The sequence below is a fragment of the Choloepus didactylus genome, chromosome 21 (assembly GCF_015220235.1).
Source record: "Choloepus didactylus isolate mChoDid1 chromosome 21, mChoDid1.pri, whole genome shotgun sequence".
Taxonomy (NCBI): domain Eukaryota; kingdom Metazoa; phylum Chordata; class Mammalia; order Pilosa; family Megalonychidae; genus Choloepus; species Choloepus didactylus.
This window is the reverse complement of record NC_051327.1, coordinates 20,079,355-20,092,858: the sequence shown is the minus strand read 5'-3', so window position 1 is coordinate 20,092,858 and position 13,504 is coordinate 20,079,355. Positions and strand designations below refer to the sequence as shown.

The 13,504-nt window shown below is 35.8% G+C and overlaps 1 pseudogene; it reads left to right on the top strand.

The window, feature by feature from the left end:
• The first annotated feature begins 476 nt into the window (after window positions 1-476).
• LOC119517175 lies at window positions 477-13,281 on the top strand (annotated as a pseudogene).
• The last annotated feature ends 223 nt before the right edge of the window (window positions 13,282-13,504 follow it).

Below are 13,504 nucleotides of genomic sequence, written 5' to 3'. Positions count from 1 at the left end.
AATGACAGGCAAGATCATGGCCACTTCTGTGCTTTAGGGTTTCATGGGAGTTTCTACATCGTTCTGGAACCAGGTGTGTGACTGAGGCTCAGGGTTCACTGTCCTGCTTCCCTCCTGCTTTTGCCCCGGTGTGGCATGCAGTGACTGATCTCGGTACTCCGGAGGATGAGCTTCCTGCTGTGGCGATTAATTTAGACTGTCAATAAAAGCCCCAGACAAAATAGAATGACCTCTGAGGCCCTACGGCTTAATTGCATAGGAATGAGCCTACTGGGAATGGAATCCGTTAAAGAGGAAGGCAAGCCTAACCTCAGAATCTCTCTCCAGAGCTTCAGAGAAGAATGGGATGACTTACACAAAGAAGCAGGTTGTGTATTGCTGAAAAGTCCATGCCGTTTCATCTGAAACAGTGGACACTGAGGAAGTCACAGCAATAACAGGACACAGAAGAGAAGCTGATCATGGATTTTCTGACCATGGAAGTTGAGGAGGAAGGTAAGAATTATGGAAATAAATGTGGCATTGAAAGGGGAAAGTGGGAGAAATACTCTTGATGAAAATGAAAGGATTTGGTGCCCCTGCTGATGGAAAAGAGAAGCAGGCACTTGTCAGGAGAAGGCCTCAGAGTAAAGAAATGCTCAGTGAGCTTCCTGTCTGGAAGTCACTAGTTGGCTCCTTGTAGCACATTCTTCGGTCTCATTTTCTTCCTTCAGCACTGCTGTGCTCACCCTCTGAAGCCAAGAAAGGGAGAATATTCCATAGTGCTTGTTTTTGTGATAACAGGTAGGCAACACTTTTCCACCCCTGATGGACTGTTCTCAAAGTTGATGTGTTGTGGGTCTGAGTTTGATGTTTGTTCAAAGCACTTTTTGCTTTATTGCTCTACTCTATCCTTGCCTGAGCTTTTTGAGTTAAGGAGGCTATGTGTGTAAAATTTAGCTGGTCTGTGACGGGTAGAGTCCTAGTGGATTTGGAAGTTGGAAGGTAGAGTTTACCTCCTTCATGGCTTTTTTCTATTCCCTCCAGCCATGACTACGGCGTATTCTTCTCAAATCCAAAAGCAGAGCACAGAAGAAATGGAACCTACTGTTGGGCTCCTTCCTGTTGAATTCCAGGTGAATTTAATTTCCCTCCTCTGAAATCTTATCTTGGTGTTCAAAGTGTCCTTGTTTCTTTCTTTCATCTTGTTTCAGAGGTCCTCAGAAATCCCATCTTGAGAACTGAACCAAAATTATTTTTCCTTGAAGACTTTTTATAAGAGTGATGTTAACTGAAAGCTATATTACTGACTATCTTCCATCCTCAGGATAACAGTCTTATGCTTTGAATAACGGCTATCATGTATTGGGCATATACTGTATGCCATGACCTTTACTTACTTAATCTCTTATCCTTATAATAATCTTAGTTATTTTACATGCAAGAAAACTGAGGCTCATAGAAGATAATATGGGAAGTAAAATCAAGAAAACAAAATACTATGATTTTTTTTTTATTTCTGGAAAAACTATTAGAAATCACTATTTGTAGGAAGAAAGACAACTATGCTGCAACTGGAAATGAATCGTGAAATTATTCTCCTGGCCACCATAGTCACAGGAAGCATTGTATAGTTTTCTAATACAGTAAAACTCAAAAGCAAGGGTTATTGCATATATATTAACAGATAAGGTTTTCAACCATCTTGGATTTTTACACTAGCTGTTATTTCATGACTTCTATAACTATCCAAACAGGGAGTCACAAGCCTTGAAATTAACTCAAGCATAAGGGTCTTACTGTGTTTTTCTTAATATTTTTACTCTTTAGGTATCAAACAGTTTTTAAGATGTAGAGTATGAAGTAAGAATATTCTGATTAAGAAATTTTTCCTAATTTAAGATGTGTTAGCAAAGAAATTTCAATAAAGAAAAGCTGATTTTTTGGGGGTTGAATTATGAGGAGATACTCATTATTTCCAATCTTGTATTTCTTTTAAAGACGAGTTTTGCTCATTTTCTTCCATAATAGTTTGCCCACAGTCACACAGATAATTAGGGGGAGAATCAAGCTGCAGCACTTGAAGAACAAAGTGATGTCCCCAAGTAGTTTTGTAAAATAATGAGTCATCTAACGGGGATAGAATCCTTATAAAAAATAATAGCATCCATTTATGGATTTCTTAGTAGGAACTTGACACTGTGCTAAGCATTTATTCATTCATCCATTCAACAATTATTTAATGAGCACCAACCATCTGTCAAGTACCATTCTAGATGCTGGGGATATGGACATATATGCCTGGTCACATGGAGTATGGCAGATGGTGCCAAATGAAAGAAGAGAAGGGGAATATGAAATTTTTAATAATGTGAGCAGGAAGACCTGACTGATATGGTGACACTTTAGGAAAGACCTGAAGGAGATGAGGGAGTGACCTCTGTACATATTTAAGGGAAAATAATTCCAGGCAGAGAAAATTAAAAAACCCTGAAATCTCAGTGAGTCTGATATGGTTATGGAGTAGAGGAAGCAAAGAGGAGAGGACTAGGAGATGAGCTTTGAAGGCAATTAGGGGGCCCAATTATGTAAGGTCTTGTAGCCGTTGTAACTTTGAGATGGAAAGGATGAACAGGATTTTCATCAGGAGATTGATACGATTCGTATCAATCTCCTGATGAAAGGCTTGCTCAGGCTGCTGTGTTGAGAATAGACTGAAGGGGTGGGACAGGGACAGAAATAGGGAGAACATTTAGGAAACAACTGCAGTAAACTACGTGAGAGATGGTGGTGGCTTGGATCCAGGTGATAGCAGTGGAAGTTGTTGGGATGAAGTCAAATTCTGAATAATTTTTGATGCTGATGAATTAGATGTGGGGTGTTAAAGGAAGAGAGGAAGCAAGAATAAATAAATGAAGTTTTTTAGCTTGATCAACTGGAAAAATTTGTTGCCATTCATGGAGATAAGGAATTCTGTAGAAGGAGCAGATTTAGGCTAGAAGGTAGGGATTGGATACCAGGAGCTCAAATGTGGACCTCTTAAGTTTGAAATACCTGATAGACATTCAAGTGGAGACGTTGAGCAGGCAGGCAGTTATATCACACAATTCTGAAGCTCTGGGGAGAGCTCAGGCCAAAGACTTGAATTTGGGAGTAATTGGTGTGGATGGTATTTTTTTTTTTTAATTTTGTTTTCTTTAACATTTTTTTAATTAGAGCAGTTTTAAGTTTATAGAAAACTCATGCAGAATATACAGAGTTCCCATATATCCCCCCATTATTAACACATTCCATTAGTGTGATACATTTTTTACAACTGATGGAAGAATATTATTGTACTATTAACTTATAGTCCATGGTTTACATTAGGGTTTACTGTGTTGTACAGTGCTATAGTTTGTTGTTTTCAATTTTTATTCTAGTAACATAATATACAACCAAAAATTTCCCCTTTCAGCCATATTCACATATATAATTCAGTACCATTAGTTACATTGGTTGGTATTTTTAATTATGAAGCTAACTGTGATCACTAAAGAAATGAGTGTAGATAGAAAAGAGATGAGATCTCGTTACCAAGCCCTGAAGCTGTCTAACACTTAGAGGTCAGGGAGATGATGAGGAACCAGTCAAGGAGACTGAGAAGATGTGGTCAGTGAGGTAGGGAGAACATCAAAAGTATGACATCCTGATAACCAACTGAAGAAAGTGTTTCAAAGAGAAGGGAGTGATCAGTGGTGTTAAATGCTCCTGCTCAGTCAAGTAAGATAACTGAGAACTGACTATTGGATTGAAGAACATGAAACTCACCAGTGACTGCCAAGCACAATTTCATGGAGTGGTAGGAGTGAAAACCTGATTGGAATGGGTTCTAGAAAAAGGGAGAAGAGAAGTTGGATCCAGGGACCACAGACAACTGTTTTGTTGAGTTTTACTCTAAAGGAAATGAGAAAAGCATGGTATTAGCAGGAAGGGTAATAAGACCAAAGAAGGTTTTTAAAAGATGGGATAAATAACAGATTATTTTTAAGTATCCAAGAGTAGATGGAGAAAAGAAGATATTTAAGGATGGATCCCTAGGTTATGCCAACATTTAGAGCCACTTTTTGAACATTACTTCATTTATTTTAAATAATCCTAAGAGTTAGGAAGCAAATACCTATTTCACAGATGAAGCAACTTGAGGCCACAGGACCTTGCTCAGAATCATCAACTGGGTGAACCCTAATCAGAACCCAGGTATGTCTAGCCACTCTGTTCTGTTAACTGACTTTCCCACAAAGTATTCTCCAGTTCGTTATGGTCACCAGAGTACGCTCACATGACTGACAATATGACATATAGTATGAATATGTACTTTAGAACAACTGACATTTTCAATGTAAAACCAGCAAATTCACTCATCTAGAAGAACTTTAGTTATTAAAGGATAACTAAGTAAATCTAGAAATTATGGTCCTAAGTACAGAGAAAGAAGACACTCCTAGGACAGCATGATTCTCTACAGACATTCAGGGTGTGAAACCAAATTTCTACAAAATTTCAGAATATTCCTGGAATCAGTATAAATTATATATCTAAGCCTTACCTTATCCCATCTACTATATAATATAGCAATTAACATTTAGTTATCATTCCACAATTAACTTACATTCGATTTATTTAGTAAAATATGTAGGAAGCAGAAGAATATAATTAAGAGTGTAGTTTTGGGATTAGACAGCCTGGGTCCAAATCCCAGATCTGACCCTTACTTCTGTAAATAAGGTAAATAATAGTACTTACCTTATATGAACTTGGCACAGAGAAAGTACATTATAAATGTTAGTTATTATTCTTTATAACACAGACTAATACTTAGCATATTTTGGAATATTCCATTAAAATAGTTAAAGTTTTAACGTTCAGATTCAAAAACATTTTCTCTGGTCCCTTCCCTAAAGTATTGACAGGCCCTGTAAGAATGTGCTTGTTCTTCCAGGAATCGGTGACAGTCAAGGATGAAGAAATTGACTTGACTCATGCGGAGGTGGAACAACTGAATTACCCAGAGGTGCATGGGCATGGATATGAAGGTGGAGAATTGTGGAAGCCTAGTGTTTTGGGGTAAGAAAGCCTTATTTTTTTTTAATGCAAATTACTTTATGGGACATACACTTTCTAAATAGCTAATAGCATCTTAAGATTTAGAGACTTTTGATCCCTTAGGGGATCCCTGCTCACTTTGGGCTCAGAATTGGGCTTCTTTTCTCTTTTGGTTAGTAAAGTTCATCATACATGGAATTGAGAAAGGACAGCTCCATAATACTGATTTCAAAATAATAATCAAGATAGAGTGGTACTGATGAAAGGATAAATATAGAACAATGGGACAGAATCGAGAGTCCAGAAATAAATCTACCCCATAATTTCCAACAAAGATGCAAAAGCAATTCACTGGAGAAAGGAGTCTTTGCAGCAAATGGTTCTGGAACAATTGGACATCCATTTGCATCCAAAAAACAAAACTCAACCCATACCTTCCACCATATACAGTATGTATCTCAAAATGGATTACGGACCTATGTGTAAAACCTAAAAGTGTATAAAAACTTCTAGAAGAAAATATTGGGGAAAATCTTTGTGGCCCTGTCAGGAAAAGTTTTATTAGATACACCATCAAAAACTCAATTCATGTTGGCTGGCTTTTTCACAGCAGTGGAAGCCAGAAGATACTGGAATGGCAATCTAAAAGTGCTGAAGAAAGATAATAGCCAATAAAATTCTGTACTAAGGGAAAATTAACCTTTCAGAAATTGGAAATAAAGATATTTTCAAAGAAGAAAGAAAAAAAAACAACCTCAATTCAGTGAAGCCATTTGGACCTGGAATTTGCTTTGCTGGAAGGGTCTTAACCTTGAATTCAAGTCTTTTACTTGATACAGAACTATTCAAGTTATCTTTTCTTCTTGAGTGAGCTTTGGTAGTGATTTCCCATCTTTCATTCCTGATATTGGTCATTCGTATCTTCCCTCATTTTTCTTTGTCAGTTGTGCTAGAGGTTTAACAATTTTATTGCTCTTTTCAAAGAACCCATTGATTATCTCTATGGGTTTGTGTTTTCATTGTCATTGATTAGTACTTCTATCTTGATTATTTCCTTCTTTTTACCTACTTTGTGTTTAATTTGCTCTCCTTAGGTTCAAAATAATTTTGAATTTTACTTGTGACTTTCTGTTTGGATTGACAAATTTCCATATATCAGAGGATTTCATTAACTTTCTGTCTTGGATTTTGCAGATTGATTCTGTTGAGGTCTGAAAACATACTTTGTATTTTAGTTCTTTAAACTTAAGAGAATTTGTTTTCTACCCCATAATAAAGTCTTGGTGAATGTTCCATGTACACTTAAAAATAAATGTCAATTAAATCAGCTTGGCTGATAGTATTGTTCAGCTTTTCTGTATCCTTACTGGTTTCATGTCTACTGGCTTCTATCAATAACTGAGACATGAGTGTTGAATTCTCCAACTAAAAATGTAGATTTGTCTATATCTCCTGTTAGTTCTTATCAGTTTTTGCTTAATGTATTCTGAAATTCTTTAGTTAGATATATACACATTTAGAGATGTTCTGTCTTACTGGTGAATTGACCCCTTTATCATTATGTTATGTCTCTCTTTATCCTTGGTAATGTGCCTTCTTTGTAAGTTTACTTTGTCTGATACTAATAAAGCCACTCAAGCTTTCTTTTGATTAGTGTCTATATAGTATATTTTCCCCTACTATACATTTAACTTATTTAAAGTGGGATTCTTATAGAGAACATATAACTAAGTCCAATTTCTTAATCCAATCTGATATTCTCTGTGGTTTTCAGTTGGCATATTTAGACCACTTATGTTTAACGTAATTATTGATATGATTGAATTTAAGTCTTCCATATAAATAGCTGTTTTCTATTTATTCCATCTTTTACTTGTTCATTTTTTTCTCTTTTTCTACCTGCTTATGAATTACATTTTTTTTACTATTCCATTTTCTCTCCACTAATTAAACCTGATTTTTAAGGTTTGTTAAATGATTGTTCTGCAGTTCACAATATGTTTTCTTAATTAATCATGATCCATCTTCAAAGAATATTATACCACTCCACATATAGTATAGGAGCTTTACTATTATACACTTCTAATTCTTCCCTCCCATCTTTTGTGTAATTGTTGTCATTTATTTTACCTTCACGTATACTATAAATCCTTAAACATTGCTGCTACTTTTGTTTAAGACGGTTATCTCTAAGAACAATTAAAAAATAAGAAAAAATGAATTTTATATTATCTTCAATTATGCCATTCCCGGCACTCTTCATTTTTTAAAATATAGATTAGGGGCTGACAAGCTTTTTCTGTAAATGACCACACAGTAAATATTTTCAGCTTGTGGGCCATACAGTTTCTGTTGAAACTACTTAACTCTGCCATTGTAGCGTGAAGGCAGCCATAAACAATATGTAAACAAATGGGGGTGGTCAGATTTGGCCTGTGGTGGGCCAGGTTTGGCCTGTGTACCATAACTTCCTGACCTCTGGTATAGATCCAAATTTTTGACTGATATCTTACCTTCTGCCTGAAGAACTTCCTTTAGTACTTCTTACAGTGCAGGTCTACTGGTAACGAATTCTCTCAGCTTTTGTTTATCTGAAAAAGTCTATATTTCTTCTTCATTTTTGAAAGATATTTTCACTGGCTATCATATTCTTTGTGACTATTTTTTTTTCTTAGTAATCTAAATGTGTCACTTCTTTGTCTTCTGGCTTGTATAGTTTGTGACAAAAAATCTGCTGTAATTCTTGTCTTTGTTCCTCTGTATGTAATGTATCTTTTCTGTGGCTGCCTTTAAGATTTTTTCTTTACCTTGGTTTTCAGCAGTTTGAATATGATATGTCTAGGAGTGTGTGTGTGTGTGTGTGTGTGTGTGTGTGTGTGTGTGTGTGTGTGTGTATTTCATCCTTTGGGGTTCTCTGAGTTTCCTTGGATTTGTGGTTTGATGTCTTTCATTAGTTTTGGAAAATTCTAGGCCATTCTCTTTTCAAATATTGTTTCTGCCCACTTCTTTCTCTCCTTTCCTTCCAGGATTCCAATTACATGTTAACTTGGAGCACTTGATATTGTCCCACAGCTCTTAGATGCTCTGGTCTGGTTTGTTAGTTTGTTTTTTCTCTTTGTCCTTTAGTTTGGGTAATTTCTGTTGACCTACTTTCAAGCTTACCGATACTTTCCTTAGCTTTGTTGAGTCCATGATGCACCCATCATAAAGGCATTCTTCATCTCTGCTTTGTTGAGTCCATGATGCACCCATCATAAAGGCATTCTTCATCTCTGTTACCAGGTTTCTTCATTTCTGGCATTTCCATTTGATGTTCCCTTATAGTTTCCAGCTCTCTCCTAAATTCCCCATCTGTTCATGCATGTCATACTCCTTTTTCCTTTAGAGCCTTTTACTTATTAATATTATTTATTTTGAATTCCCTATCACATAGTTCCAATCCTGGGTCATTGCTGAGTTTAGTTGGTCACTCTCACTATGGTTTTCTACAAGCAGTTTGGAATTGGACTGGGGAGGGGTTCATGGAGAAAGGATGCAAACGGAGCCATTATGAGGCTGTTTCATCAGTTTATTGGAGAGAAGATGGTGGCTGAATTAGGAAGGTAATAGTGAGCATGGAAAGTACAGAAGATTTTGGGGGTAGAATCTACAAAATTTGGTGATTTTTTTCTTGTGATGGGTAGGATACAGAGAAGGGTCCAGTATGATTCCCAAGTTTCTGACCTATAACTAGAAAAACTTCTTGGGGTTTTGTGAGGATTAAATGTATTAATATATTTAAACTTTTAGAATAATAGTTTGTATATAATAGGCTCTTTATACATGTTTCTTAATATTATAGTTCATAGCACATAATAAATTTTATCTACCATCATATTCCCAACTGCTGCAAATTATGACAACGTTTAAAATATATTTTACTGAAATATTGGTTATGCTTCTATAATAGGATGAAAGGATCTTAAGAAAGGTTTACCACCCTCCAGAGTTGCCTCATTGCTTTCATGTTTGTGTTCATTCAGTTCAAACAACATATATTTAATGTGTGATTTCTCTTTACCAGCACTATGATAGGCCCTGAGAAATAACTGTGAACAAAAAAGGTGTGATTCCTACCCTCCAAAAGCTCATTTTTTTGAAGTTCATATTAATGTCTTATATTATGTCTTTTTATTAACTCAAATGATGGTGGTGATATACTTACATGGTAAAACCTATAGAATGTACACATTGAGGAAGAAGTTGAGTTAAGGTGTAGATATTTTTGAATTTGAGATTTCCAGTGGGATATATGAATTAGATAGGTGATATATGGGTATGGGTGTGGGGGAAAGAGAATTAAAATGGAGATATGGATTTGGTATCATTGGTATCTAGTTTAATTATTAGAAGATAATAAAGCCATAGAATAGATTAGGTCTTTAAAGGAGAGAATGTAGTTGGGGGCAGGAGTAAAAGAGGGGAACATGAGACTGAATACTAAGAAACCTCAACATTTCAGAAACAGTAGAAAGAGTTCCAAGGAAATAGTTAGCAATAAGGATAAAAACCTGGGGAGCTTAGGATCACAAAAGTCAAAAAGAATGTTGTCAGGAAAAAAACATGGGCAACAGTGTCAAGTGCTGCTGGAAGGCTAAGCTAAACAAGGACTGAAAAGGATCCACTGGATTTAGGTGACATATAAATGGTTGGTGACTTCAGTGAGAGCAATTTCAGTGAGTGGTGGGGAGAGAAGCTGGGATAGTAATGAGTTCAGGGGCAAGTATGTGATGAGAGAATGGAGACAAGTGTATAAAATCTCTTTGAGAAATTTGACAAAAAATGAAGGAGGGAAGGGAGGGAGCGAACGAAAGAGGGAGGGAGGGAGGGAAGGAAGTGGTCAGCAGAGACACAAAATCATATCTAAAGCATTATCACAACCTTGTTAAACAGAAAATCTATGCATTTTAAAAAAAGATTAGAGGGGACTAAAAAAAGAAGTGGTTGTCTCAGAGTGGTATTATTCTTATATTTTGTTTTGTTTTGTTTTGTTTGTGTGTGTCTGTTTGGGAGTGGTATTATTATGAGTTAATTTTTTTGTCTAGTACTTTTTCAAAACTTTGTAATAAGCATATATTGTTTCTATAATAAAAAAACCTTTATTATATTGGAAAAATGTACAAGTCAAATGTAACATCACATTTTCAAACAATTGCATTTTTTCATCCCAAAGATCAAAAGACAGTTCTGAATGTAGCCAGATAACCTATGGTATTCTACCTCTCAAAAGAGCAAGGTAAGACGTTTATTATATTGGAAAAACAATTTGAAGTTATTTTTTCTTGTTTATAATTTTTTTATATTGGTTACCTGATGAATTGATAATATTTTGGATATATCGGGTTAAACAAAATATATTATGGAAATTAATTTTACCTCTTTGCTTTACTTTTTTAATGCAATTTTATTGAGTTATATTCACAAACCATTCAAACCATCTGAAGTATACAATCAGTGGCTCACAGTAGCATTACATAGTTGTGCATTCACCACCTTGGTCAATTTTAGAACATTTTCATTACTTCAGAAAAAGAAATAAAAATAAAAAAGAAACCCAAAACATCTCATGCCCCTTATCCTTCCCTATTATTGATCCGTAGTATTGGTGTGGTATATTTGTTACTGTTGACGAAAGAATAGTAAGATATTACTGTTAACTATAGTCCATTAGTTTGCAAAAGGTACATTTTTTCCATATACCCCTCTATTATTAACTTCTCATAATAGTGTCATACATTTGTTCTAGTTAATGAAAGAACTCTTATATATTATATTTTATATATATTATATATTATAATCATAGTCATTGTCCACCACAAGATTCACTATGTTAATACATTCCCATGTTTTAATTTCAGCTTTCCTTCTGGTAATATACATGACTCTAAACTTCCCCACATTTCAGCATTGTTAATTATTCTCATAATAACATGCTACCATCACCTCTGTTGATTTCCAAACATTTAAGTTTGACCTAGTTAAACATTCTGTACCTATTAAGCAACTGCTCCCCATTCTCTAGCTTAATTCTATATCCTGGTAACCTATATTCTATATTGTATGTCTATGAGTGTACATATTATAATTAGTTCATATTAGTGAGATCATACAGTATTTGTTCTTTTGTGTCTGATGTATTTCACTTAATATAATGTCTTCAAGGTTCATCCATGTTGTTGGGTGCTTCAGGACTTCATTCTTTCTCACTACAGTTTGAAGTTATTTTAACCTAGTTTTGGAGGAAGTCAGTGAACATCCCCAAAGTTATTTCTTGCCAGTTCCAATGTGTGCTTTCACTTTTTCCCTCTTCCTTGGTTCTTTTTTTTTTTTTCCCCCTCTTTTCCCCAGTTCTTTTATGGTAACATTTATTCTCATTCCATGTGCTTATCCTCTCCCCTGTTTTGTCGGTTCAGTTCTCCATTCTTTTATGGAGAGCATCCTCATTCTCTGACCTTTTCTTGTGCCCTATATTAGTCATTCTCCCATTTCTATTATTCCCTAAAACTCCATTTGTCATTACCGTGAGGCTCTTTCTGAGAGCATTCAAATACACACATTTTTAAAAGGCATCATTTTAATTTTTTTTATGCTCTTGCCACCTCAGCAATTTTCTCTCTCAGTATAGAGAACAGAAACATGTACTTTTTATTTATTTCAGATTATTTAGTTTCAGGTGAAACTAAAGAGACCCTATCAAAGCAGGAAGTTTATGAAGAAGTAGTCTCTGAAAGGGAGCTGCTGATGGAAAGGCTTACAAAGGATGATTCTTGGGATACCAGACTGATAGAGGCCTGGGAATGCAAAGGCATATTCAAAAAGCAGCAAAGAAATCAAAAGAAAGCTTTAAGGCAAGTCATTATTAAACACAAGAAAAACTTAATAGAAGATTGTCATGAAATTGGGAAAAACTTAAACCCAATTAAACATCAGAAAACTCAGTGAAAAAGCCTTGGAAGTGCAATGAATGTGGGAAGTCCTTCAGTTATTACTCAGCCTTTATCCTACACCAGAGAATTTATACTGGAGAGAAGCCCTATGTATGTAATGAATGTGGAAAGGCCTTTAGTCAGAGCTCATCACTTATTCAACATCAGAGAATTCACACTGGAGAGAAATCTTATGAGTGTAATGACTGTGGGAAAGCTTTCAGTCACCATTCAGCCTTTATTCAACATCATATAATTCATACTGGAGAAAAGCCTTATGAGTGCAACGAATGTGGGAAGGCCTTCAACCAAAGCACATATCTTATTTAACATCACAGAATACACTGGAGAGAAACCCTATAAATGCATGGAATGTGGAAAAGCTTTCAATGGTACTTCATCCCTTATTAAGCATCAGAGGGTTCATACTGGAGAAAATCCCTGTGGATGTAAAGAGTGTGGGAAAGCCTTTTGTGTCCAGTCAGGCCTTACTCAACATCAGAGAACTCATACAGGGGAAAAACCATATGAATGCAGTGAATGTGGGAAAACTTTCAGTTACTGTTCAGCACTTATTCAACATGAAGGAACCCATACTGGGGAGAAACCTTATAAATATAAAGAGTGTGGGAAAGCTTTCAAGGACCGCTCAGCTGTTATAAGACATGAGAGAATTCATACTGGAAAGAAACCTTACAAATGTAAAGAATGTGAGAAGGCCTTCAGCCAGAGTTCATCCCTTACAAAGCATCTGTGAACTCATACTGGAGAGAAACCATATAAATGCAGTGCTTGTGACAAAGCCTTCAGCCAGAGTTCATCTCTTACTCAACACCAGAAAATTCATACAGGAGAGGAACACTACAAATATAGAAAATATGATAAAACTTTCCATGTTCGTTCAGCCTTTCAGCAACATAAAGAAATTCATGGTAAATATAATGCATTAAATTCATGAAATAATAATTTATTCCTCCTAACTGTATAGCTCTGTTCTAAATATTACTGGGCATACAAAAACAGACGAGGCTGTGTCACACAAAAAATAGCCCTCTTCCTTAAAATGTTGTTATGTATAGAAGAGGACAACAAGAGGTAAATGTGTAGAATCTATGGTCTTTTAAAGTAACCATAATGGAAAGTGGACTCCTAAGGGTAAGATGATGAATGTCAATATTAAAGAGGATTGGGGTAGGGGCTGAGCAAGGGAAAGGGGTTCTTGGGATAGGGCAGAAGGTTTGTTGGTTTTGGTGAGGAAGGGGACAGATGAAGTTGTGAAGAGCTCAAAACACTTTTCATTAAAATTGTGGGGAATATGGATGAAGAAGGTCCAGGGGGAATGCATGAGAGTCAACTGGTGGAGTTCTGTGAGTATATCTCAGTTACAGAATCACAATAGCTGAGGCAGTGGAGGAGAAAAGAAACAGGAAGAGAATTTCTAGGGGAACGCAGAAAGAGAAAGTCTGGTTTAGTCA